Raw genomic sequence first — 27,078 nt, 5'->3', positions numbered from 1 at the left:
AAACACGTAAAATAACACTGCCTGGACCCAAGAAAGGATCCCATTTACCTCTTTTCCATCTTTAAAAGGAACTGAAATTAAAAAACAACAACATTAAAAAAGGGAGGAAATGAAATTCCATGGCACAGCATCAGCATTAAGCCTCTGGGACATATTGCCACAGAGCAACGTGGGAGTAATTCAATAAACTATTGGATGTGAAACTGCAGAAGAGGAACATCTGCAATTCCATTAGCAGGCTAACAGAGAGAGCACACTGGAGAGACATTTCCTCCTAGCCAGGCATGAGTATCTCAGTCATTAACAGGAGCAGAAAGCTGTCTCCTGCACAGGCAGGTTAGACCCCATTTGTCTGTGTCCAGGCTCTGTGCCAAGCAGAGATAAGCTGGGTGCCCGAGTAGGTGGGCTGTGATCTAATCCAGTTTGGCAAGCTTCAAGGCTGGCTGTGGTGATCACATTTCAGTTTTTGGCAGCTTGTTGGGCAGCTTCTCATGAGGAGAAAACACTGCCCACCTTTTGTCTCTCTCCCCACTCACCCCCCCACTTCTTAGCAGAGATTATTCTCCCTGCGACACAAAAGGGGCAGATGAAATTTCAGCCAAACCTATTCAAGAAGTACCTGGGGAGCAGTGAGGCACCCTGGAATGCTCCACTGGAAGCAAGGGAGCAGTGAGGCACCCTGGAATGCTCCACTGGAAGCAGGGCTACTTTGGAGTGTCCTCAGCACCTCAAAAAAAGAACAAAAAAAAGGACATTTACTGGGGAAATGAATCAGATTTTTTTTTCTGGAGGGGCTGCTGCTGTTAACTCTAACAACAAAGACTCTCAGAGCAGCTGCCTGCATATTCACACTTCTGTGTTGCATAAGAAATGAGAGTCTGAGACAGTTTGACAGTGGCAAGAATCACAGTGGGTGCATCAGGAGGGGCCAAGGAAGCCTTTGTCTCCTTGGCAGAAGAGGTGAGCGATGCAGGGGATGTGCAGCCACAGAACTCATGCAAGGCAGGAGGTGCCAGGGCTTGGAGGGCAGCACTGTGTCACCCACAAGCAACTCACTGCCAGCCCCAAGCTTTGCCTATCTGACTTCACCTTAGCCCCAAAACACTCCAGGTGAGCATGTCTGAGAGCTCAACCACCAGCAGCTTTCCCCGACAGCAGCAGCCCCAGAAACTGCTCCAGCCCAGGAGAACACCACCAGCCAGCTCCACATCTGCACCCAACAAAAGACCCTGTGGGTTCCAGAGGGCCCTGGGCACAAACCACCAACAGAAACACTCATCTAGGAATCCTGCCACAGCCACAGGAGTTCAGGCAAAGCACAAAGAGCCACCACCTCCTCCCCACCACCTGGCCAGATAAGGCTTTGCCTCCTGGTGCTGCCACCTCTACACCCCCCACCACTGCCAGCAAGTCTCCAAAGGCATCTGTGACAAACACATGGTGGGAGGAAGAGCTGATTGCAAGCTGAGAGAAGCTGGAAGGACCCTACCTGCCTTGCCCAGGGCCTGCTGAGCACTGGGAACAGCTGCCATGTCTCCCTTCAGCTCCACAGGTTGAGCCAGGCTGCAGTTTGAACATTCCTTGCAACTTTCCACCAGCACACATGATATGTTCAAACTTGAGTACCTCCTCCCTCTGCACACACAGACAGGCCCAGGAGATGGCCCTGCCTCTATCATCCCAGTTCCTATAGCAACTCCTGACCCAGCAGATGGAAACAGAGCTGTTTTCTAGGCAGATCTGCCTTCTTGGATTCCTCTGCTCTTCCCTGCTGTTGGCCCCTCCTTGCTCCAGTGCTCTCCCTAGGGGCTGCTCCACTGGCACTTGGCCCAGACTTTGCCTGGAGGGAGGCCAAGCTTTGAATTCATTTAGTAAAACCACAACATAAAGCAGCTCTCCTGCTCAGGAAGCAAGGCCTGTGTAGTCCCAGGGGCAGCCAGGCCAGCAGAGCCAGCCTGCACCTTCTGCTTCACCGGGCAGCAAACCCCGGCACAGGCAGCGCCACGCCGGGCTCCTCACCTCCCCTCCTCACCAGCCTCTGGCACCCGTGGCAGAAAGCAGAGACAGAAGTAGTCATTTATTAAGCAATCCCAGCCGACAGGATTACTGGAAGCCAAGAGCAGAGCAGGGCACATCAGCCCTTTGGACTTGCAAAGCCTCTGCTGGGTGAGGGAGGGGACAGCAGTGGCACCAGGGCTCAACACATGTCCGTCCCAGCAGCCCACCCCTGTTTGTCCTCCTTGGCTTTGGGTGCCACATGAGTGGATCTCCCCAAGTGCAGCTGTCTGACAGCTGTGTGACCTCACCTTCATTTCCTTTGCACAGAAAAATATGGAAAGAGAAGGGAAATGTGAAACTCAATGTCAGCATGTGGCACATAGGGGGAGGTAATTACCAGGGGTGACAATGTGAACCTCATGGGCAGCTGGCATGGCCAAGGCTCCATGGTGGCAGCATAAGCAGATGGAGCCACAGGAAACAGTGATGTGGCCACAGAGACCAGCAGACTGTGGGCACAGCCCCGCGGCTGCAGATCCACTCTTCAGCCAGAGCCCTGCAAAGCCCTTTCACCTTCAGCTCCAACTGCCACCCCTGCCCACACAGCCAGGTTCTGCTGCAAAGCCATTGCTGTGGCCACTGGGGAGCCCTGGAGGGTGGCAGAAGGCTGGGGCCACACTCATCTGGTGACAAGGCCATTGGAATGTCACCTGGGGTCACCAGCATAAAGTCCCAATTATGGCAGCAGCACAGCAGAAGGAGGTTGAAGATGTAGCTCTTTGTTGACTTGTCCTGCCAGGAAGCTGCCCAGCAAGGCAAGCATCACCATGACCCATATGGGCACCCCAGTACCCTCCTGAGGCCAGCAATGCAGGGCTGTGACAGCAGAGCTGAGTGGAAGAGGGGGCCTGAGGTGTACAGGAGTGGCACTGCTGAGGACTCCACAGCAGAGGCTGAAGCAGGGACAGCAGCAGTTCAGTCCATTCTTCAATGCTTCCCAGGAGCTTCCAGCAGGAATCACAGCAAGGCACAAGATCAGCAGCAGAGATTTGGGTACTCAAAAGCCTAAGGAAGCAGACATGAAACTGTGCCCACACACTGGGTCCCAGCTGGGAAACAGAGCAGTCATAGATGTGCTGTCAGATGCCACCTTGCTCCCATCTCCCTCCCTGCCTCTGCAGCGCATCTCAGCCACACAATCCACCTCTGCACCAAGAGCAGGAAGCTGTTTCCTTTTGTCCTCCCTCGGGTAATTTTCCCATGTCTGAGGGTGTTAATCAGCTCAGGGGGATGGGACAATCCCTAAAGCAGGAGAAAGCCAGACAAGGCCAGCAGCAGTGTGGAGGTGGCAAGACCCCTTCCTGCTCATGTGTTACTGGGTCAGGGAACGCTGCAAGGGACCCTCCTGTGAGAGCAGGGGAGCCTGCCCTGCCACAGTGCTGCACAAGCACTGACTGGTTTGGGTGGGAAAGGACCTCTAAAGATCATTAAGCCCAAACCTACTGCAGTCAGCAGGGTCACCTGCAACTAGAGCAGGTTGCTCAGAGCCCCAAACTCACCTGCAGAGGTTCCAAGGGTGGGCATTTCCACCCTCTCTGGGCAACCTGGGACAGGTTCTCACCACCCTCAGTGTCAAACATCTCTTCCTTCTCTCTGGTCTGAATATCCAACTTTTAGCTTCAAACCATCACCCCTTGTCCTGTCACAACAGGCCCTGCTAACAAGCCCCAGCTTTCTGCTCAGCCCCTCTAAAGCACTGCAAGGCCACCAGGAGGTCCCCCTGGAGTCCTCTCTTCTCCAGACTCAACACTCCCAACTCTCTCAGCTTGGCCTCACAGCAGAGCCCTTCCAGCCCTCAGACCATTTTTGTGGCCTCTGCACCTTAGTCCAACAGGTCCATGCCTGCCCTTTGGCAAGCTGGGACCAAAACAACTGCCCCTCACTTTGAAGGGCACAGGGCAGCTTGTGGCAGAAGGTGCCCCTGAACATCCAGGAGGGACACCACCAACAGCCAAGCAGATGCAGATCGTCTAGAGAAAGGTCCCCATTCCCCTGCAGCACCAAGAGCAGCAACAGCCCAACTCACAAACAGCTCTGAGGAGCTCCTTGCCCTGGGGAGGGAGACTGCTGTGGAGGCAGAAAGCACTGCTAGCAAACTGCTGATCTTGCAGCTGGGCTCAACTCTTCCCTCCAGCACGGCAAAGGGCTCCCTGCAGGATGCCCTCCGAAATGTAACTTGATCCCATGGTATACACTCACTAATCAATCCAGGGGTAAAGCAGAGCACAACACAGGCCCTTTTCCCCCCCTGGAACGAGCCCAAATATGCACAATAACAGATCCCACCCCGAGCTATTAGGAACCAAAGCACTTCAGAGAGGTTTGCATCTCGCACTGCGGAGGGAGCATACTTCTGTCATAGCATCATCAGTTCTCAGCTCAGGCCTTTGAGAGGCTTCCTAATGACCTCATAGCAGCACATGTGACCACTAAGTCATCTTCTCAAAGGACTAGAAATAACATCAACAGTCCCTGTTTTGGTTTTGCACAGAACAGCTTTCTGCAGCAGGAGCAGGTCAGGCCAGGGCTGGCATTGTTACAGCCTCTCCAACAGATGGTGCTTGGCTCCAGACAAGAGCAGGCAGAGAATAGCTCAGGTTGGAAGGGACCTTAGACATCATCACTCCAACCCCCTGCCATGGGCATCTCTCAACAGCACTTGGTTGCTGAAGGCCTCATCCAACCTGGCCTTGAATATCTCCAGGGAGGAGACATCCACAACCTCCCTGGGCAAACCCATGCCAGACTCTCCCCACCCCCATACTGAAGAGCTTCTGCCTAAGATCCACTCTAAACCTGCTCTGCCTCAGCTCCAAACCATCCTCCCTTCTCCTGTCTCTAGACACCCTTAGGAAAAGTCCTTCTAGAGCCTTCCTGCAGAATCCCTTCAGATATTGGCAGACAGCTCTAAGGTCCTCCCAGAGCCTTTCCTCTCCATGCTGCACCCCCCCAGCTCCCACAGCCTGCCCTCACAGCAGAGCTGCTCTAGCTCCTGGAGCATCTTTGTGGCCTCCTCTGGGCCTCATTCCAGCAGCTTTGTGTCCTGCTGGAGACAGCAGAGCTGGAGGCAGGATTGGAGGTGAAGTCTGAGCAGAGCAGAGCCAAGGGGCACAATCCTCTCTTGTCCTGCTGCCCACAGCTCAGACAGCACTCAGCTGCCTGCTGGGTGCAGGAGGCACTGCTGGCTCCTGGGCAGCTGCTCAGCACCCAACACCCCCAAGGCTTTTTTCTTCAGGGCTGCCCTCAATGCCCTCTGCACCCAGCCTGGATTTGTGCCTGGGGCTGGCTCGACCCAGACAGGACCTCACGCTCTGACTTGTTGCCCCTCACGCAGCCCAATGAACAGATGAAGACTCACTTGCAGACACCAAATTCCAGCCACAAATTTAGCCACCAAAGCATGTTTATCCCAGTGCAGGACAGTCTGGCTGCTTTTCAGGCATCTATATGGTATCACAAGCCCCAGAAGCATTTCAAAAGCTTTCTAAGAAGAGATAACTGAAAATAATGACTTGCATTTTTTTTCCATCAGCCTTAAAAGCATTTTTCTTCCCTCCAGTACTTTAAAATAACCTCTTGTGCTGAGCAGCAAGGCAGGGATTTGAAACTCATCTTAGGGGTGGGTGGCAGGAAGATGAAGCCAGACTCCTTTCAGTGGTCCCCAGTGACAGGACAAGAGGTAACAGGAATAAACTTGAACATAGGAAGTTCCATCTAAACATGAGGAGGAATTTTGTGGGTGGCAGAATGCTGGGAACAGGCTGCTCAGAGAGGTGGGGAAGTTTCTGTCTCTGGAGACTTTCAAGCCTGGACGTGTTCTTGTGTGACCTGCCCCAGGTGATGCTGCTCTGGCAGGAGCATTGGACTCAATCTTCAGAGGTCACTTCCAATCATAGAATCAGCCAGGTTGGAAGAGACCTCCAAGATCATCCAGTCCAACCTAGCACCCAGCCCTAGCCAATCAACCAGACCATGGCACTAAGTGCCTCAGCCAGGCTTTGCTTCAACACCTCCAGGGATGGTGCCTCCACCACCTCCCTGGGCAGCCCATTCCAATGCCAATCACTCTCTCTGACAACAACTTCCTCCTAACATCCAGCCTAGACCTCCCCTGGCACAACTTGAGACTGTGTCTCCTTGTTCTATTGCTGGTTGTCTGGGAGAAGAGGCCACCCCCCACCTGGCTACAGCCTCCCTGCAGGTAGTTGTAGACAGCAACGAGGTCACCCCTGAGCCTCCTCTGCTGCAGGCTGCACACCCCCAGCTCCCTCAGCCTCTCCTCATAGGGTTTGTATTCCAGGCCCCTCACCAGCTTTGTTGCCCTTCTCCAAACACCTTCCAGCACCTCAACATCTCTCTGCAATTGAGGGGCCCAGAACTGGACACAGCACTCAAGGTGTGGCCTGAGCAGTGTTGAGTATAGGGGCAGAATAACCTCCCTTGTCCTGTTGGCCACACTGCTCCTGAGCCAGCCCAGGATGCCATTGGCTCTGCTGCCCACCTGGGCACTGCTGCCTCCTCTGCAGCTCCTCTCTCCCAGCACCCCCAGCTCCCTCTCTGCCTGGCTGCTCTCAGCCACTTCTGGCCCCAGCCTGTAGTGCTGCTTGGGGTTGTTGTGGCCAAAGTGCAGAACCCTGCCCTTGGCCTTGTTCAGTCTCATCCCATTGGCCTCTGCCCACCGATGCAGCCTGGCCAGGTCCCTCTGCAGGGCTCTCCTACCCTCCAACAGATCAACACCTGCTCCTAGCTTGGTGTCATCTGCAAACTTACTGATGCTGGACTCAGTCCCCTCAATCCCTCCCATTCTGTGACTTGTTCCCACTGAAACTGGGAAATTTGCTGCTTCAGATTAAGGAGAAGTAAACAAATGAGCACTGATGAGCATCTTGATGCTAAGGTGAAGGCAACCAGACTGGTGGCTTTGAACACCCAAATTGACTCCTCACTCTGTACCCAGCACAAGGCTCTTGCAGAGGAAAAGCTACAAATTCCCTTTACTGAAATCAATGTCAGAGACAAGCACCAGAGGGTGGTGAGAGGCCAGAGAAGTGCCCCAGCTCCCAACAGTAAGATGGGAACACATCCAAGTGAGGAGATGGAAAACACCAACTTGAACAGCACCTAAAAGCTCTTCTGCCAGGCTTCTCCTGCAGCACCAACCAGCACAACAGCACCACCAGAGCAGCCCTTCTGCAGCAGTTCTGCTCCAGAGTCCTTGTACTCCTTCCCTTCCAGTCACCTGTCCAGCCAAACTATGGCCAGACATCAAGACCTCTACCTGTCTTCATCCAACAAGGCCAAGGTGTGGTGCAGCAATCCTCATGTCTCATGGCAGACAGGACCAAGAGCAGCCTTTGGCTAAGCAGGGAGAAAAGAGCACCACAGTCTCACCAGGGAGGCTGGACCCGTTCAAGCTTTTTATCCTCTCAGTGACAGGTGGTGAAAGCCAGCTCCTGCCTTCAGCCTCCCAGGAACTTTTGATGCAAGACAGCAGCCTGCTGTAGAAGTGCTTTGTTTACACCCTCCAGCCCTCCCTGTCCTTCCCACAGCACCAGAGCAGATCCACTCCACCCCAGCTGGGACACCTGCTCAGCTCAACGCTGCTACCATTATCCTTCCACTGCAGAGGCATCCACAGTCAGCTCCAAACCTGGGTAAAGAGGGAAGCAGGGCAGAGCTCGGCAGGACCACAAGTTTGGGCTGCAAGAAATACTGCCAAAACACCCTGACAGGCTGCTGACCAGAGCTGTCCTGCAGGGTAACAGAGGCTCAGAGATGCCAAGAGAGCACATGTGGTGGCATAACAGGGACAGACCCTCCCCCCATGTGGTCTAAGAGCAAACCGGGCACAAAGGGAGCACTCAGCTTCCACCACACACTTCTCACCCCATGCTGAGGGCACCTTTCCTGCTCTGAAGAGAGAGGAGTCCTCAAGTGGGCAAACACCACAGGTATGTCTTTTGGTCCTCGGTCACTACCTAACTCACCATAATAAGCATGACCTCTGGTCCAGCTATGGGACAGAAACATCCTCATGCTCCCAAAAGATAGGGTCCTGCAGCTGAAACAAGCTGCTTGTTTCTGGGTGCACTGGCAGCTGCTTGCTGAAGCCCTGTCCTACTGGCACCCAGAAGCAGAGGAGGCCTCAGCACCACTTTGTTACCACAGCTCCCTCGCCCAGAGATGGAATGGCTGAGGAGGTGGCAATGGAGAGATGCTGACTCTGCCAGCCTCAAAATCTCCCCTAGAGTTTAAATACCACCAGGAAATATCCTCCCCCATCTGTCCTGGTTTTAAGCAACAAGGTCACAGATTGCATCAGGTTGGAAGGTCCCTCAAAGGCTATCTTGTCCAACCCCTGTGCAGTCAGCAGGGACACCTCTGACTAGATCAGGCTGCCCAGGGCCACACCTCATCTTGAATGTCTTCAGGGACAGGACCTCAACCACCTCTCTGGGCAACCTGTTCCAGCATTTCACCTGGTCCTGATGTCCAACCTAAATCCACTCTGCTCCAGTTCCAAACCATTGCCTCTCATCCTATCTTCAGCTGCTGCATCTTGGGCTGCTTCAAAAACAGAGATGAGAGAAGGAAAGTAGTGCTCACAGCCCAGAACAAGTGGAGTGAGAACAATTTAGCCTTAGCTGTGGTAATGCAGTGAAGACAACAGCCAGAGAAGAAGTAAACTGCTGGCACAGAGCCGTGCTCAGCAAGGACACACTTGTAAACACTCTCCCTGGCCATCTTTGCTGACCCAGCTGGGAGAAAGGGGCAGAGAAGGCTATTATCTGCAAACAGACATCCCTCCCTATCCCTGGACACCAGGACCAGCCCAAGCTGAACATCTCCAGCCTCTCTGCCTTGCTCCTATCTGCATGATGAGCCAAGCACCCTTTTTGTGTGCTCCAGCAGCAAGTGCTGCAGCTGAGCTCGAAGTCCCTCTAAGAAGGGCTCAGCTCCCATAAGCCAGTGAGCCTCTGCTCTGGGCTTCTGCCATCTAACCCCTGGAAGCAGCTGATGGCTTCAGCAAGCACAAGGCCTCTCTCAAAACCGACCTTTCCTCCTGAAGCACTACCTAGTCCCTACCGTCCTGGGCGCCGTCCTTCAGGGGTTCATTCCCCACACCACTGTGGCAGATCAGCTCTTTGGGCCTTCCACCCCTGTGAGCAGTTCAGAGCAGGGAAGGACACGCAAGGAGAATTCTGACAAGCAGCTGCACAGGCCCCAGGCCTGCTGGGGACAACCCCTGCCAGCTCCCCTGCACTCACACTTCCCAGGAAACAGAACCACCCAGGCTGGCACAGCCCCCCAGGAGCACCAAGTCCAACCTAGAGCCCTGCTCTGCAAGATTCACCTTAAACCATAGCCCCAAACCACCCTGAAACACAGCCAGGCTGGGGGACTCCACCACCTCCCTGGGCAGCTCATTCCAGTCCCTGACCACTCTCTCCCTGAAAAACTTTGTCCTAATGACCAATCTAAACCTCCCCAGGCTCAGCCTGAGGCCATTCCCCCTTGTTCTCCAATTCCCTGTGAGCAGAGCCCAGCAGCAGCCTCCCCACAATGTCCCTTCAGGTAGCTGTGGACAGGTCTGCTCCTCGCTCTCTGAGGTTTCCCAGGTGAAACTGTTGGCATATCTCACCTCCAAAACAAGGAGCAGATGTCCAGTGTCTGAGCACTAACTCCAGCTCAGGGAAAAGCTAGCCAGCTTCCTTCACTGGAGGCTCTGTTCCAGAGACACAGCAAGCAGAAAGCCAAAGCACATCACAAGGGCTGGCTGTGGGGGGAAACAACACAGAGAGCAGGTGAGATCCAGCACCAGCCATTTGCCTTCTTCAGCAAGAGACACAAGCAAACAGGCAGAGCTCAGCTTGTGGCAGTGATGCCATCACAGCTCCTCAGCCTGCCACACACAGACAGACCCCTGCAGGGAAGAAGGGGTGGTGGAAGAAGAGCTGTCAGCCAAAGTCAGCCTCTGGCTGCCATCTCTGAAGTCAGGGACAGTACAGCTGTCGCTCCAGGCCCCTCTGGCTACCCAACCCCAGCCCTGACCTCTGCACTCTGGCCCAGCACTAGCAGCAGAGAGCAGCTGACAGCAGTGCTCCCACATTTCTGTGATTCCTCAGCAAGGACAATCATCTCCAAACCATCAGAGCCTGCAGAAGCCCACACTCCCTGCCCTTTTCACTGCCTCTGGGATGGAAACAAAAGGCAGGAGAGGCAGGGGCATGCCCTGGGGTGTGCTGTTTTGATGGGCAGATACCAAAGGGCCCTTCTGCACCATGGCAGGAGTGAGAATTCATAACCCACCCAAAGACAGCGCTGGCTCCACACCACCAGCCTCATCTAACCCAGCAGCTGCTTTGCTCTCTAACAGGAATATGGAACAAATGCCTAGAGCAGGGCTGAGCAAGAGCATGACCAGCCCACAGGAGCTCTCATTTTCAGGACCACTGAAGCATGCCCACTGCTTCTGAATCTCCCCATTACACGAGGGGGTGCAGCCAGATTTGAGTCTAGCAGCGAGGCCTTGGCTAGGGAAGCTTCCACCTCTGCAGCACCTCAGCAGTTTCCCTTCCAAGCAATCTTCCTGGCCTAAGTTAGCACAAGGGTGTTGCAATCTGTAGTTTTGCCTGAAGAAATCCAGCCCAGCCCAGCTGCAGCAGGCCTCTGCTCTGGCCTGACTGTGTGCCATTCTTGGACACACACTGCCTCCAGAAGCCTGGGCCATATCTGAAGGCAAGGTTATTTCTCAGTTGCAGAGAGCTGTTCTGCTCCCATTAATACTCAGGGCCACAGAATTTAATGATTGGGTTAGGTTGGAAAAGTCCTTTAAGATCAGAGTCCTGCTGTTAACCCAACACTGCCCAGTCCACATCCCTGAGCATCACATCTACACAGCTCTGAAACCCCTCTGGGGATGACAACTCAACCATGATGGACACCTCAGCTGTGCACTCCAGACACACTCCCCCCATGACCTGCCCTTTCTCCTGAGCTAACTACAGCAGACCCTGGGAAAAAGCCTCGTGAAGGGATGAGGAGGGCAGAGAAAAGGCAGTCCCACACCTTGTGTCCGTGTGGGTGGCACAGCTGGGCACAGAGATGGCCACACACATGGTCAGGGTGAAGGATGCTCAGTGCTCATCCTGCACCTTCTGACACCATCAGGACAAACACCATACTAAATGCAACAATGGGCCATGTCCTGCAAGCACTGCTTCACCTGCAACACCCCAGCAGACAGGAGGAAACCTAACAGGATCTCAGAGGATGCCTGCCCTTTTCCTGTAGGAACAGCACCAGGGCTGCTCATGTTTCCCATACCAGCATGGAAAAGGCAGCAGGATTCAGATACATTATAGGTTATATGAGCCCTGCTGGGACCCTTCCAAACCATTCACTTGAATGTTTTTAAACCTGCAGGCTGAGGTAATTCAAACCTGAATGCAAAACCCACAATGGGAGGTGCTCCCCTAGGTACAAGCCTCAAGCAAAAGCAAAACCAAGCATGGTACCCTGCTCCATCCCCACACACACTCAGGACTTGGCCAGACAGAGCCATGGCTGAGGCCATCACATGCTGGAGACATGCTGCTTCAGGCAGGTCAGGCTGAAGACCCCCCAATGTCCTCCCCAGTCAGTATCTCCATCATGCTGTGACAGCAAAGGACAAGAGGCAGAATAATTATAGAACAGACTTATAGATGCATTAAATGGTTTAGGTGGGAAGGGACCTTAAAGATCATCCACTTCCAACCCCCTGCCAGGAGCCTTTCTCTACTCCAGATTGCTCAAGGCCTCATCCAGCCTGGCTTCAACATCTCCAGGGAGGAGGCAGCCACAGCCTCCTTGGGCAACCTGTGCCAGTCTCTCCCCACCCTCACCATCGATTTCTTCCTCCTCTCCACTCTCACTCTCCCCTCTTCCAGCTCAAAGCCATTGTCCCTCATTCTGGCACTCCAAGCCCTTGTCCAAAGTCCCTCCCCAGCTCTCCTGGAGCCCCTTCAGGTACTGGAAGGCTGCTCTGAGGTCTCCTTGGGGCCTTCTCCAGGCTGAACTGCCCCAACTCTCCCAGCTTGTCCCCCACAGGGGAGGTTCTCCAGCCCTCTGTTATTGCCAACAGTTTTATGGAAGACATTTGTCTTTTTTAGGGCAATATTTCAAACATCTCTGTGGTTCAGAGTCAGGTTTGGAGCCAGAAGGTTCTGACCAGTGATTGGCATTGGAATGGGCTGCTCAGGGAGGTGGTGGAGTCACCATGCCTGGAAGTGCTGAAGCCAAGCCTGGCTGGGGCACTTAGTGCCATGGTCTGGTTGATTGGGCAGGGCTGGGGGATAGGTTGGACTGGATGATCTTGGAGGTCTCTTCTATGAGCTGAGTTTCTCTACAGAGATCCCTCTAGATTCTTTTAAAAGCTTGGTTAACAAAGATGTCAGCACCAACAGGGCTAATTCTGTACTGGCAGGGAACAGGAGTAGCAGTACCCAGGCCTTGATGTATTGCACAAGTCTCCACCAGAGTCAGTGCACTGCATCAGACTGTCCTTGCACAAATGAACACCAACCATAAGAGACTTCTTCTTGGCACTAAGCTTCAGATCTGTGTTCAGATGGAAATGCCTGCCATAATCCCAAGGACACACATTCAAAGTGAGACAGCCAACAGCTCTCAAGACATTAGAAGCAACTAGAAAAATCATTTCCCACTATAAGTCTTTACTCTGGGGAGGTCTCAAAAGCACTGCTGCTAGTTGGTGTCCTTCCAGATCCAGGAGGAGGCCAAAAAATGCTGTAGCTGAGACTGAGCCAGTGGTGGGTAGAGCCCTTGGGAAGGAGGCAGCATGAGGAGCTGTCCGGAGAGCTATGGGGAAGCAGCAGGCACTGAAATGAAAGAGGGTCCCTGGACACCACAAGAAGTACCACCAGCATCATTCCTCCCATGGTGCTGCCAGGATTGCCCCAGAGGATCTCCACATGGCACTGGGTAGCAGAGCTCATTTCCTCAGAGTAAAGCCCCGTCCAGGTTGTCCCAGATCATGAAAGAACATAAAGAGTGCTCCTTACCCAGATGGTAATCTCCTTCCAGTGAGCCACAGCAATAAACCAAGGAGCAACAGCCTCAAACTGGAACACAGGAGGTTCCACCTCAACACAAAGAGGACCACAAGGACCATCTAGTTCCAACCCCCCTGCCATGCCCAGGGACACCCTACCCTAGAGCAGGCTGCACACAGCCTCAGCCAGCCTGGCCTCAAACACCTCCTGCCATGGGGCCTCAACCACCTCCCTGGGCAACCCATTCCAGCCTCTCACCACTCTCCTGCTCAACTTCCTCCTCACCTCCACTCTGAACTTCCTTGCTGTGAGAGTGACAGAGCCCTGGAGTAGGCTACCCAGAGGGGTTGGCAATCTCCTTCTCTGGAGACTTTCAAAACCCACCTGGATGCATTCCCATGTGAACTACCCTAGGGGATCCTGCTTGGCAGGGGGCTTGGTCTGGATGATCTCTGGAGGCCCCTTCCAATCCTTAAGGTTCTGCAATTCCATGTGAAAGTGATGGGAGGAGGAAGGCCACTTTGGGAGGTTGGCTTATTTGAGCAACATCCCTCACAATCCAAAGGCAAGACACATGCACTCCAAAACAAAGGCCATGAGATGAGTGTACAGCCTTGGGACCCTGGTGGGCAGGGAATCAGCCTGAGAGCTCATTGCATGGCTTGCTCTGCTGCTGTGCTGAACCACAGCACACACAGCCAACAGCTCAACCCAAACAATACCATGGCACTGGAGGCTCACACCAGGCTCCCTCACAGCTCAGCTCAGCTCCAGCACGGACACAGAAGATCACATTCCCCAGCCTGAAGATGTGACAGCTTGTCAGGAACAGCAGAAGCAGCCCCAGCTGAATGAAGAGCACTGATTACAGGCTGACATTTTCCTCTTGGACAATGCTGGTGTTCAGCTATTTCTGCTACAGGATCTTTGTTTGCCTTTCTGACAGGCAGAAACAAACGAGCCCCCAAGTGAAATAACACAGCAGCAAGACAGATGGACAACAAAGCCCCACACCTGGCTAGTTCCCCGGGAAAAGGCAACACAAATCACCGACACAGACATGATGCAAAGGAAAATAGCTGCAGATGCAGTGTGCTGTGCAGGCTCAGTCCTGTACTGGCTTGTCCTTCAGCAGCAATTCGTTACTGATGGGTGGAACTCTTTCACACCTTAAATGCTATTCCCAGAGAAACTGAACTAAGCTGCTCATTTTCACTGTATAAATTCATCTGGTTGGAAGAAAATACCCCACCCTCTTCTTCTGGCCTCCAAACTGCAGCTGGCAGACTCAGGACACAGGACAGGGGGAAGAAACACAACTGTTTACTTGGTTTGTCTGTCCCTCCCCTTATCCTCTCACCCTCTCTTCCACACACCCCCCATCTCAGCAGAGATGAGCTGATCATCTCACTACCATCTCTTGACAGGAGCTGACTTGTTTCAGGTTTATCAGGCCCAGGAGCTCTGCATTGCAGAGCTCTGCAGACAGATTTGGGCACAGTTACCCAAGCATCGAGAAAGGAAAGTCAAATCAGGTCAGGAGAGCATCATCCACGCTGGGAGCCCTTCCAAGCAAACACCCAGAGAGCTGCTGCCTTCGGAGCAGACAGGCCCCAAATCCAAATTTTGGAACAACTCCACCCAGTTGAATTCCTTGCTCATGCATTCTGCAAGCATTAGTTCCGAGAGGGCTGGTGCCTGAACAGCTCCACACTTGAAGCTTCATGGACAAAACAAGGTTTAGGCAATGCTCCTCCGGGTACAGATCATCACCTCCTGCTCGTAACGATCATCAGGCAGTCTCCAGTGGACAGAGGGCCCATGGACAGACCTGGCAGGATTCCATCCAGGAGCAAGGAGCAGCACGAAGAAGGAAATGGTTGAGCTGCTACAAAAAACATACAAGCTCAGAATCACAGCACCATGCAGGTTGGCACAGCCCCCCAGGAGCACCAAGCCCAACCCAGAACCCTGCTCTACAAGTTTCACCTTAAACCATAGCCCCAAGCACCACATCCAAACCACCCTGAAACACAGCCAGGCTGGGGGACTCCAGCACCTCCCTGGGCAGCTCATTCCAGTCCCTGGCCACTCTCTCTGTGAAAAACTTCTTCCTAATGTCCAATCTAAACCTCCCCAGGCTCAGCTTGAGGCCATTCCCCCTGGTTCTGTCTGCAGCTACCTGTAAGCAGAGCCCAGCAGCAGCCTCCCCACAATGTCCCTTCAGATAGCTGCAGGCAGCAATGAGCTCTGCCCTCAGCCTCCTCTGTTTCACACTACCCATCCTCAGCTCCCTCAGTCTCTCCTCATCAGATTTATTCTCTAGGCCCTTCCACAGCTTCCTTGCCCTCCTCTGGACCTGCCCCAGCACTTCCACATCTCTCTTGCACTTTGATGCCCGAACTTGAACACAATACTCAAAGTGTGGCCTCAACAATGCCAAGTCCAAGGGCACAATCACCTCCCTGCACCTGCTGGCCACAGCACTTTTAATACAAGCCAGGATGCCACTGGGATCACTGCATCCCATCACAGCAACAAGTTAGCAGTGACCTCCTCTAGCAGAAGAATCCTGGGGTTATCAACCAGGGAGCAAGGCCAACCAAGCAGCTTACACTTACAACTACCTTACTTAGGGAACAGCACAGCAAGCAGGCATTTAAACTTGTGTTCTATCAGCCACTCGTGAGGATGCCAAACAAAGTCTGACAAGGCTGCAAGAGGAGTCTTCCACTTTCACACTCTTGACTTTCCACCTCTGCAAAATACCTGTGTGAGGTTCTGCAGTGGGAAGAGCTTTTGATAAGCTGTCACAGAGCAGAGAGGCTTAGCTGATAGGCAGCATGACAACAGGAAAAAATGTATCAGTGAGACTGTGCTCACCACTGAGACTCATCTTCAACTGTTAGAGAAAGCAAGCTGAGAGGAGTCACCTACAGACTGACAGACTAAGAATGCCCTACAGGCAGAAGAACCTTGATACCAAAGCACAGGGTCCTGCAGCTGAGTTGGGCCAGCCTCAGGCACAAATCCAGGCTGGGCACAGAGAGCACTGAGAGCAACCCTGAAGGAAAGTCGTGGGAGTGCTGAGCAGCTGCCCGGGAGCCAGCAGTGCTCTCATGCAGTCAGAGCAGTGTGGGCAGCAGGGCAAGAGAGGGGATTGTGCCCCTTGGCTCTGCTCAGACCTCACCCTCCAGTCCTGCCTCCAGTGCTGCTGTCCCCAGCAGAAGGAGGACACATTGCTGTGGAGTGAGTCCAGAGGAGGGTTCCAAGGGCTGGAGAAGCTCTGCTGTGAGGATAGGCTGAGGAGCTGGGGGTGTGCAGCCTGGAGATGACTCGGGGGGGACCCCAAAGATGCCTGAAGGGATCCTGCAGGAAGGCTGCAGAAGGACTTTCCCTGAGGGTGTGTAGAAGCACAACTGTGATACTGTGACAAGAGCAAATGGTTTGAAGCCAAAGGAGAGAAGGGTTAGACAGGATCCTAGGAAGAGGTTCTTCAGTCTGAGGGTGGTGAGACTCTGAAGCAGGTTACCCAGAGGTGTTCAAGGCCAGGTTGGATGAGGCCCTGGGCAACCAAGTCTAGTTGAGAGGCATCACCACCCATGGCATGGGGTTGCAGTATCACACAGTATCACAGTATCATCAGGGTTGGAAGAGACCTCACAGAGCATCAAGTCCAACCCTTTAGCACAGAGCTCAAGGCCAGACCATGGCACCAAGTGCCACGTCCAGTCCTGCCTTGAACAGCTCCAGGGACGGCGACTCCACCACCTCCCCGGGCAGCCCATTCCAGTGTCCAATGACTCTCTCAGGGAAGAACTTTCTCCTCACCTCCAGCCTAAATCTCCCCTGGCACAGCCTGAGGCTGTGTCCTCTCGTTCTGGTGCTGGCCACCTGAGAGAAGAGAGCAACCTCCTCCTGGCCACAACCTCCCCTCAGGTAGTTGTAGACAGCAATAAGGTCTGCCCTGAGCCTCCTCTTCTCCAGGCTAACCAATCCCAGCTCCCTCAGCCTCTCCTCGTAGGGCTGTGCTCAAGGCCTCTCCCCAGCCTCGTTGCCCTTCTCTGGACACGCTCAAGCATCTCAATGTCCCTCCTAAACTGGGGGGCCCAGAACTGAACACAGCACTCAAGGTGTGGTCTAACCAGTGCAGAGGACAGGGGCAGAATGACCTCCCTGCTCCTGCTGGCCACACCATTCCTGATGCAGGCCAGGATGCCACTGGCTCTCTTGGCCACCTGGGCACACTGCTGGCTCATGTTCAGGCAGGTATCAATCAGCACCCCCAGATCCCTCTCTGTCTGGCTGCTCTCAGCCACTCTGACCCCAGCCTGTATCTCTGCATGGGGTTGTTGTGGCCAAATTGCAGCACCCTGCACTTGGAGCTATTGAACACCATCCCCTTGGACTCTGCCCATCTGTGCAGGTGGTCAAGGTCCTGCTGCAGAGCCCTTCTGCCCTCCAACCCAGCCACATCTGCCCCCAGCTTGGTGTCATCTGCAAACTTGCTGATGACTGACTCCATGCCCTCGTTCAGGTCATCTATGAAGATGTTAAAGAGGATGGGGCCCAGCACTGATCCCTGAGGGACACCACTAGTGACTGGCCACTAGTGATGTTCTCTGAAGTCCCTTCCAACCTAAGCCCTTCTATCATTCTATGACTGTATGATGTACAGCAGCAGGATGTTCTAGCTCACCTTGCTTTACCTACTCCTGCCTCCAAGTTGCACAGAACATTGGTGGACTCTCAGTTTAGGGACTGAAGCATTCCCTGCCCAGTCTGACTCCAAGTTTCATTCAGCAGAGCAGTCAGGAACCAGTGGCTTCTTGGCTCCTATTTCCACACTAGCAAAAATTCTCCCCCAACACACACCTCTGGTTTTGCCTCTCTAAAGCCTTCTGGATTCAGAAGAATTCATTTCAGGCAGAGAGAGGCCCTGGCATCAAGAAGGTGCCTTTCACCTTGCCTGTAGGAACGGGCTGTCCTGTAAAGCTATTGGCAACCAAACTTTTTAGCTTGCTCCCCTGTGCTGGGCACATAACATCACCTTAAAGCAGCACTGCTTCATTTTTCACATTCTTAACTGAAGGCTGTGATTACTTTGGAAGGAGAGGCCTTTCTGTGAAGGACACCTTAACCCAGCTGCCATCAAGAGAAGTGGAAAGCACTGTCCCCCGCCAGAGGGACCAGGGACCGGCAGCGACCCTCCCACACAGGGACCAGGGACTGGCAGCGACCCTCCCACACAGGGACCAGGGACTGGCAGCGTCCCCACCCCAGAGGGACCAGGGACTGGCAGCGACCCCACCCCAGAGGGACCAGGGACTGGCAGCGTCCCCACCCCAGAGGGACCAGGGACTGGCAGCGACCCCACCCCAGAGGGACCAGGGACTGGCAGCGTCCCCACCCCAGAGGGACCAGGGACTGGCAGCGAACCCACCCCACAGGGACCAGGGACTGGCAGCGACCCTCCCCCGCAGAGGGACCAGGGACTGGCAGCGACCCTCCCCCGCAGAGGGACCAGGGACTGGCAGCGACCCCCACCCCAGAGGGACCAGGGACTGGCAGCGACCCTCCCCCGCAGAGGGACCAGGGACTGGCAGTGACCCTCCCCCCAGAGGGACCAGGGACTGGCAGCGACCCTCCCCGCAGAGGGACCAGGGACTGGCAGCGACCCTCCCCCCAGAGGGACCAGGGACTGGCAGCGACCCCGCCCCAGAGGGACCAGGGACTGGCAGCGACCCCCACCCCAGAGGGACCAGGGACTGGCAGCGACCCCGCCCCAGAGGGACCAGGGACTGGCAGCGACCCCGCCCCAGAGGGACCAGGGCCTGGCAGGATCCTCTGCAGCAGGACATTAGCATCAAGTGCTCCCCGCTCAGAACGCTCTCCTGCACTAACACACACACCCCCCCCAAGAGCATCATCAGTTCTACATAAATTCCTCTGCTGAAGCCAGCAGAAAAACGTCTGTGGAAGTGAGGCAGATGAGAGCCTTCGCTCGCTTGGGCTTATCCCAACACCACACATACTGAAGAGAGAAACAGAGCTAGGCAGAGATGAAAAACTTCCTTGCTGTCTCCTGTTGCTGTCCAAGCACCAGGCACTTGAGAGCATCCCTTGGTATCCTTTGGAGTCGGAATGCTCCTGCTGGAGCGCAGCAGGCGCCCTGGAGCCGGATGCTTTCGCAGTGGCTGGGGCTCTGCTGTGCCATGAGGATGCTGGGCATGTGACTCCTGTGTTCAAACTTTCTGGCTCACCAGCCTAAGCTCAGATTCTTTTCCTGCAAAACACACTGCATGATCTCATCTGCAAGCAATCAGCCTGAGAAATCAGCTTGTTAAAGGAAGCTTCTAGGAAAGGAAAGAGGTCTCAGGAGAATTTGGGGGCCTATATAATTTGAGGCAGTTCGTTAAACCCCAGCTGCTCTTCTCCCCATTGGGGTCAAACAACCAAGAAACCACTTCTCCACCCACGCAACTCCAGACAGCAGGACAGTTTGCCAGCACCAAAGGGGAGCGTCACAATTGCACTCTGAAGGGCCTGAAAGCACTCACGTTTCACACAAGCTCACTTTAAGCAGGGGCTGGAAGAGTGCAAGTCGAGCAGCATCCAGAGGGACAATGTGGGACACATGCAGCAGCCCTGACCTGAATGCACAAGACATTCCCTTTGTTTCTGGATGTGCGTCCCAGCATTTCCCCACCATTATCACTGGGAGCCTAAACACACACCCACAGAGAGATATAAGCAGCACAGCAGGAGCTCTGGAAAGGAATAAGGGAACAAAGAAGCTCCTTGGAAAGGCAGCGTTACCCGGAGATGGCTTAAAGGGACAGCACAGAAGCTTTTACCCATGTTGCTGGTGATGCTGCAGGAGTATCCCAAAGCCCTGCGCTTCTCTCCGTGCTACACCCACACAGGGCAACATCTTTTCCTTCCCAGTGACAGCCCTGAGGGGGCACAAGCACTGGCATCAAGGACAGGGTTTGATTTCCAGCTTACCCTCACAGCTTGGCTCAGCTGCAGCACCTCACCCACGGGGACAGGCTGAGAGCTGAGGCTATTCAGGATGGAGAAGAGAAGGCTCCAGGGAGACCTTAGAGCTGCATTTCAGTATGTGAAAGTGACCTGCAGGCAGGCTGGGGAGGGGCTGTTCAGAAGGGCCTGTGGGGACAGGACAAAGGCAATGGTTTGAAACTGGAGCAGGGCAGAGTTAGGATGGACATCAGGAGGAAGTTCTGCACAGTGAGGGTGCTGAAATCCTGGAAGAGATTGCCCAGGAAGGTGGAGGTGGTCTCATCCCTGGAGAGATTCAAGGTCAGACCTGTTAAAGCCCTGAGCAGCCTAATCTAGCTGGAGGTGCCCCTGCTGCCTGCAGGGAGGCTGGACAAGATGACCTTTGAGGATCCCTTCCAACCCAGTGCAATCTGTGTTCCTTCAGAATCACAGAATCAAACAGGTTGGAAGAGAGCTCCAAGCTCCTCCAGCCCAACCTAGCACCCAGCCCTGCCCAACCAACCAGACCATGGCACTAAGTGCCCCAGCCAGGCTTGGCTTCAACATCTCCAGGCACAGAGACTCCATCACCTCCCTGGGCAGCCCATTCCAATGCCAATCACTCTCTCTGCCAACAACTTGAGACTGTGTACCCTTGTTCTGTTGCGTGGCAGAAGAGACCAACCAGTGTGGGGAGTAGAACAAGCAGCAAGACTCTTGTGCCCACCAGCTCTGCACCCCCTGAGCTTCCAGAAGGATCAGCACTCTTGCACCCCAAAGGGGAGGCAGGGATGAGCTTACCACAACCCAGCCTTTCTTCACTTGCTTCCACACAAGCTGCTGCACCCTGCATTAACTGCTCTCAACAGCATCTCCCTGGCAACCCTTTCCTCAGCTGCCCCTAGTTGACCATTCAAGCACTTTGAAAGACTTTCCTCAGCATTCTTGCATAGAAATCACTGCTTAACGTTCAGCACAGAACACAGGGGGGAGGAAAAACAGCCAGCCTGTCTCTAACAAAAAGAGATCAGCAGGACTGAACCCTTGGCTCTTCCCAGCCATGGATTATTCCAAGTGAAATGATTATTCACCACTTCCAGCACCTAATTTCAGTTCAACTTGCAAAAGTAAGCATTATGAAACAGAGAGAAGGAAGCACAGACCAGAGAGGAAAGGCAACACACAAAAGCAGAAGAAGTTAACCATGCAGAGTTCTCCCTCAACTTTTATCTTTGCTAAAGCTATTTTAGATCACCCACACCTCAACCCACACTTCTTGAACCCACGATGAGAATCCTTGTGAGAGACTTTGCCCTGTACAATGTAGGATCACAGACTTACAGTGAATCTGGTCTGGTCACAGGATGTTAGGGGTTGGAAGTGACCTCCAAAGATCATAGAGCCCAACCCCCTGGTCATAGAATCACAGAATCAAGCAGGTTGGAAGAGAGCTCCAAGCTCAGCCAGCCCAACCTAGCACCCAGCCCTGCCCAACCAACCAGACCATGGCACTAAGTGCCCCAGCCAGGCTTGGCTTCAACACCTCCAGGGATGGCAACTCCACCACCTCCCTGAGCAGCCCATTCCAATGCCAATCATTGGTCAGTACCTTCTAGCTCCAAACCTGACTCTGAACCACAGAGATGTTTAAAACACTGCCCTTAAAAAGAGCCTTTTTTGCTGCCTGTCTTTCAAGGAACTGAAACACACAGCTCTGGCTGGCTGCAAACATTCATGCTGAACAAAAGGTTACGAGAACAAAAAGTCTGTTTCAAGCTTTTACTCCTAAATCAGGTTCCTGATTTTACTAGGATTAAGAGTAGAGACCCCCTCCAAACTATGTCCACTCCTAAAAAACAACCAAGGCACAGAACAGTCACCCCTGAATCCCTGGGAAACCACAGCACACAAAACTCAAAGCATAAAGAAGGGGGACAAAGTCTAAGGGCTCAGCTGCTCCCTCCTATGGTGCAGCTTCTCAACCAAATCATGAAGGGGGAGAAGAAAAGGAGAAAAAGAGACTTTCCAGCTCAAGTTCCAACTCTCTTTTAAAAATCAGTTTATAACCACTAAAATAAACAGAGTAAGAACAACTATGCAGTAACTGGGAACCTGCAAAAACAGCTGCAGTTTAAGGGCAGCTCAGGCAACGTCTGGCAAACGCCAGCGGAATCAAAGGGCCCAAGGGGGTGGCAGGACATCTGGGGAGGACAGCAAGTGTCACCCATGGGCTCACTAAGAAACTGCCTAAAATCGATCCAGCCAGGGCCTGCTGAGCAGAAGCTGCTATTCTGGCACTGTGGGGGCTCTTTGCTCCCTGCTCGACCTGCCTTCTCTGCTGCATTCACAGACTGCACGGGGTTAGAAGGGACTCTCAAAGCTCATCTTGTCCAACCACCCTGCAAGGCAGCAGAACACCTCCGACTACATCAGGCTGCCCAGAGTTGTAACAGGTCTCACCTTAAATGTCTCCAGAGATGGGGCCTCCACCATAACTCTGGGCAACCTGTTCCAGTGTCTCACCACCCTCACTGTGCAGAGCTTCCTCCTGATGCTCAGCCTAAATCCAGCCTGCTCTGTTTCAAACCACTGCCCCTGGTCTTATTGCTACAGTCCCTCCCCAGCCTTCCTGTAGGCCCCTGTCATATACTAAAATACTGCTGTAAAGTCTCCCTGGAGCCTTCTCTTCTCCAGCCCAAATTCTTTCAGCCTGTCTTCACAGCAGAGGTGCTCTCAACCTCTCTTCCTGGATGCCCCAACCTCTCCTGTGCTCCCTGGGCTGTCTCATCTCAGGACAGAGCATGCCAGTGTGTCTGGCTTGCCACTTCTTCCAAAGACATCATCTAGGTGGGCATGCTGGCCTCCACACAGCTCTCCCACTCAGCAGGGGCTCCAGGTTACTACTCTGTTACCCAAAAGTCTTCTCAAGGGTGCAGACCCTCACTGCAGGAAAGCAGGAATCGGTTGTACTCCCCAGGAAAAGACCAAGGGAAGAAAGGGCAGGGAACTGGAACAAGCAGAGTACTCCAGGACACCACTTCTTGAACACATCAGCTGTTCTGAAGCCACTCTAGGTCTGCATGATCCCAGGACAAGGAGGACATGGAACAGTTCCAGTGGGTCCAGACACCAAGATGATTAGAGGGCTGCAGCACCTGCTTTACAGGGACAGGATGGGAAAGCTGGGGTTGCTCAGCCTGGAGAAGACTATGAGCAGACCTTAGAGCAACCTTCCAGTACCTGAAGGGGGCTAGAGGAGAGCTGGGGAGGGACTTCTGACAAGGGCTTAGAGTGACAGGATGAGGGGAAATGGATTGAAGCTTGAACAGGAGAGACTCAGGCTAGATATCAGGAAAAAAATCTTTCCAGTAAGGCTGATGAGACACTGGAACAGGCTGCCCAGGAAGGTTGTGGCTGTCCTCTCCCTGGAGCTGTTCAAAGCCAGTCTGGAAGGGTCCTTGAGCAACCTGGGCTACTGAGAGGTATGCCTGCCCATGCCAGGGAGCTGGAACTCCAAGATCCCTTCCAAACCAAACTATTCTGTCATCTTCAGAGGAGCAACCACATCAGATGGTACAGAACTGCAGCAGCAAGTAGCACCCCCGAAGTAAAGCCACCGAGAGCCCCACTGCCATTTCACCCTCGGACTCCAGCTAACTCCCCAGAGTTGAGACACTCAGGAAACTTTCTCACACTGTCTCCTCAATGACTATTTAGACCTGGAAGATCCAGATGCCCATTCACTGTCATCCAAGGAGCTACCTCAAGCCTTGATAGACAGCCACACGCTTTGAGCATCATCCTTTGCTCGCAGTTGGCAGTTCTCAATTACACCCAGTTCTAGTTTTCCTTGGCTCTCCATTGCTCACCACAGATCTGTGCTCTCCATGGCCAAGCTTGTTACTGTGTACAAGAACCAAACTCAGGCAAGATGCAGCAACTAAAAGTCTTCCTGGACTTCCTAAGATGAAAAAAGCTGGAGGTGGAAAGGGAGGTCACCCAGCCAACTCCCAGAGGAGGAAAAGGAGAGACAGCCTCAGGGGCTTGCAATGAGCCACTGCTGGAAGGTTAAGGTGCTGCAATTCCCAAATTGCAACCTACCACCACCAGAAGGCCACAAATCACTTAACAGCAGCAAAAAAAGTCAAGCTCACACCCCCTGACATCTGCCCAGGACACACACACACCCCCCTGGGGAAGAGATTAAAGCCTTCTTAAAACATAATTACTTTCCTCACTCACCCAGCAGGGCCCAGAGCCGCTGGGCTGAGCACCAGGAGCAGCACAGCAGCTAACCCACGGGGAGCTTCTCCTGGTTTCCACAGCCCACATGCAAGCAGGCAGCCCAGCTCAAGGCAGAGCGGAGCCTATCGGCTGCTGGAGTCCACAGAGAGAAGGCAGGAAAGGCTGATGGAGCAGCAGCGAGGCCTCTGCCCACACACACTCCTCCTTCTGGCTCCACCACTGCACGACTGCTCCTACGGGTTGCGAGAAGAGCTCTTTTATTTTCCCTTTTGAGCGGAGGCAGTTGCAAAGGAAAAGAAGAGCCCAGCACTTCTAACAGAAGCGTTGCAAAGCTGCTGGTTTATCTTTCAACCTCAGAAGAAGAGAAATCAGTGAAACAAACTCCCAGTCACTCCCCAAGAACCTTTTTCCCCCCCTTCTTCCACCAAAGCACAGCACCCCAAGCCTCACTGCATCATTTTTTCTTCCCTCTTCCCATTTGGCTTACAAGATTCCATTAGAGAAGCTGACATGAAACAGTCTCAGACGCTCCTATTTTGTCTCTTCCCAGTTGCCACCAGCACTGCTTTAAACGCTTAGAAGCCAGACCAGCCCAAGCAACAGAAAGCAGGGAGGGGAAAACATCAACGAACAAGAAACTGAAGTACTAATCCTCAACCAGAAAAGGACAAAATCACTTTAAAAGCAAAGGTTTCCCACAAAGGGGGAAAAAAAAAAAACACCAAGAAAAACGGAATGCTCTTTCACAAAAAGCACATCCAAACCCAGCCGTGCCTAACCCTTGAGCCTGAGAGGGGAAAACGCCTTTCAAGACCTGAGCGTAACTAACACCGCAGCAGCAGAGCGTACTCCCTCCTGCCCCCTTGCTCTCCTACCTGCTAGCAGGACCACAAAGAACCTGCCCGAAAGCTGATGCACTGCAGGAGGGGAGAAGCCCGAGCACAAGCCTCGGTGCGCTAGCAGCCTGCTCCAGTCGGTACCCGGTGCCCGGGCAGCCCGCTCCCGGTCGGTGCCCGGGCAGCCCGCTCCCGGTCGGTGCCCGGGCAGCCCGCTCCCGGTCGGTGCCCGGGCAGCCCGCTCCCGGTCGGTGCCCGGGCAGCCCGCTCCCGGTCGGTGCCCGGGCAGCCCGCTCCCGGTCGGTGCCCGGGCAGCCCGCTCCCGGTCGGTGCCCGGGCAGCCCGCTCCCGGTCGGTGCCCGGGCAGCCCGCTCCCGGTCGGTGCCCGGGCAGCCCGCTCCCGGTCGGTGCCCGGGCAGCCCGCTCCCGGTCGGTGCCCGGGCAGAGACAAGCCAGTGTCACCTTGCACCTGCGGGGAATTGCCTGAGCAGTGCCGGAGCCTGCTGCTGGCCAGGGTAGGCAGAAAGGCCTAACAAAGAGAGAGTAACCCCCCGGGTCCTGTCGGCAGTCCCCGGTCCGTCGCCACATGCTCCTGCCCTGCAGCACGGCGCTGCGGCGGGCAGCGGCTCGGCGAGCTCACGGCTCTGGCTCTCACCACGAGCAAAGCCGCGGGCGCTAAGCGCGGCCAAGCACAACACCGACTGCCGGGGCTGGGGGGGCTCAGCCACCTCGCGTCCCACCCACGCCGAGCGGCCCCTGCCCACCGCGGGCTGCCGCGGGCCGCAGGCACTGGCCGAGCGCCTGGGCCCCAGCGACCCCGCTGAGCCCTCCTCGCTCGGGCTCCGACATCCCCTGCAAGCAGTTAGCCCCGTCGAGTTTACCGAAAGGGCAGCCCGGAGCTTCTCCCGCACCTGCGCCCGCCCTCGGCAGCCGAACGCGGGGCAGAGAAGCGGCGGCCCCGCCGCCCTCAACCCAGCCCAGCCCCGCGGCGCCGCCGGCCGGGCCCTCGGGCACCCAGCGGGGCGGGGCCGCTGCCCCGGGCAGCGCCTCCCCCGGTAGCGGCGGCGGCGGAGGGCGGGGTGGGGCCGAGCGATCCGCGCCGCTTACCTGAGGAGCCGAGCGGCGGCGGCGGGCGCGGGCGGACGGCAGCGCCGCAATCACAGCCCCCTTCCGGCCGCCGGGCGGGCGAAGGCGGGGGCGGCCGCGGCCTCGCCGCTCTTAAAGCGACAGCTCAGCTCCGCGGGGCGGCGGGGCACCGGGGCTGCGAGGGGAGCCCGCCGCGGCGAGGCTCGACGGGCGGCATCGCCATGGCAACGCGGCGCGGAGGGTGCGAGCCGCGGCTCGTCCGGGGCTGCGGCCGGCGCCGGGTCGGGGCCGCCGTGGGGAGCGGGGACGCGGGCGGGGTGGCCTGCGGTCAGCGCCGTGCCCCCGTGTGCCTCAGGAACCTCGCCGTGTCCCCGTGTGCCTCAGGAACCTCGCCGTGTCCCCATGTGCCTCAGGAACCTCGGCGTGTCCCTGTGTTCTCCGTGTGCCTCAGGGCTGTGCCTCCACGTCCCTGTGTGCCTCAGTGTCCCAATATGTCCCTGTGTGCTCTGTGTGTCTCATCATGCCCTTTGTGTCCTCCGTGTGCCTCCGTGTCCCGATACGTCCCTGTGTCCTCTGTGTGCCTCAGTGTCCCACCGTGTGCCATGTCCTCAGTGTGCCTCGGGGCTGTGTCTCCGTGTCCCTTTGTGCCTCGGTGCCCCGTTGTGACCTTGTGTTCTCCGTGAGCCTCAGTGCTCCGCCATGTCCCCAGGTTCCCTGTGTGCCTCAGGGCTGTGCCCCCACGTCCCCGTGTGCCTTAGGGCTATGTCCCCCCATGACTCGGGGTTAAGCCATGT

At 55.0% G+C, this 27,078-nt stretch overlaps 1 protein-coding gene across 6 annotated transcripts in view; it reads right to left on the bottom strand.

The window, feature by feature from the left end:
- LOC135190299 (discoidin domain-containing receptor 2-like) overlaps positions 1-26,394 on the bottom strand; it is an 87,127-nt gene extending 60,733 nt beyond the window's left edge. Inside the window, exons 1-3 of one of the 6 annotated variants that reach the window (XM_064171511.1) lie at positions 26,306-26,381; positions 9,701-9,835; positions 620-727 (exon numbers count right to left, since the gene is read on the bottom strand). The gene's annotated coding sequence lies outside the window, so the exon portion shown is untranslated. Of the gene's footprint in view, positions 1-619; positions 728-9,700; positions 9,836-26,079; positions 26,202-26,305 lie in introns of those variants that run through there. The other 5 variants (XM_064171513.1, XM_064171512.1, XM_064171515.1 and 2 more) reach the window with 5 other exon arrangements.
- Between the last annotated feature and the right edge of the window lie 684 nt (positions 26,395-27,078).

This window comes from Pogoniulus pusillus, chromosome 35, assembly GCF_015220805.1.
Source record: "Pogoniulus pusillus isolate bPogPus1 chromosome 35, bPogPus1.pri, whole genome shotgun sequence".
Taxonomy (NCBI): domain Eukaryota; kingdom Metazoa; phylum Chordata; class Aves; order Piciformes; family Lybiidae; genus Pogoniulus; species Pogoniulus pusillus.
The sequence above is the reverse complement of the archived record's forward strand: the minus strand, read 5'-3'. Positions and strand labels throughout refer to the sequence as shown.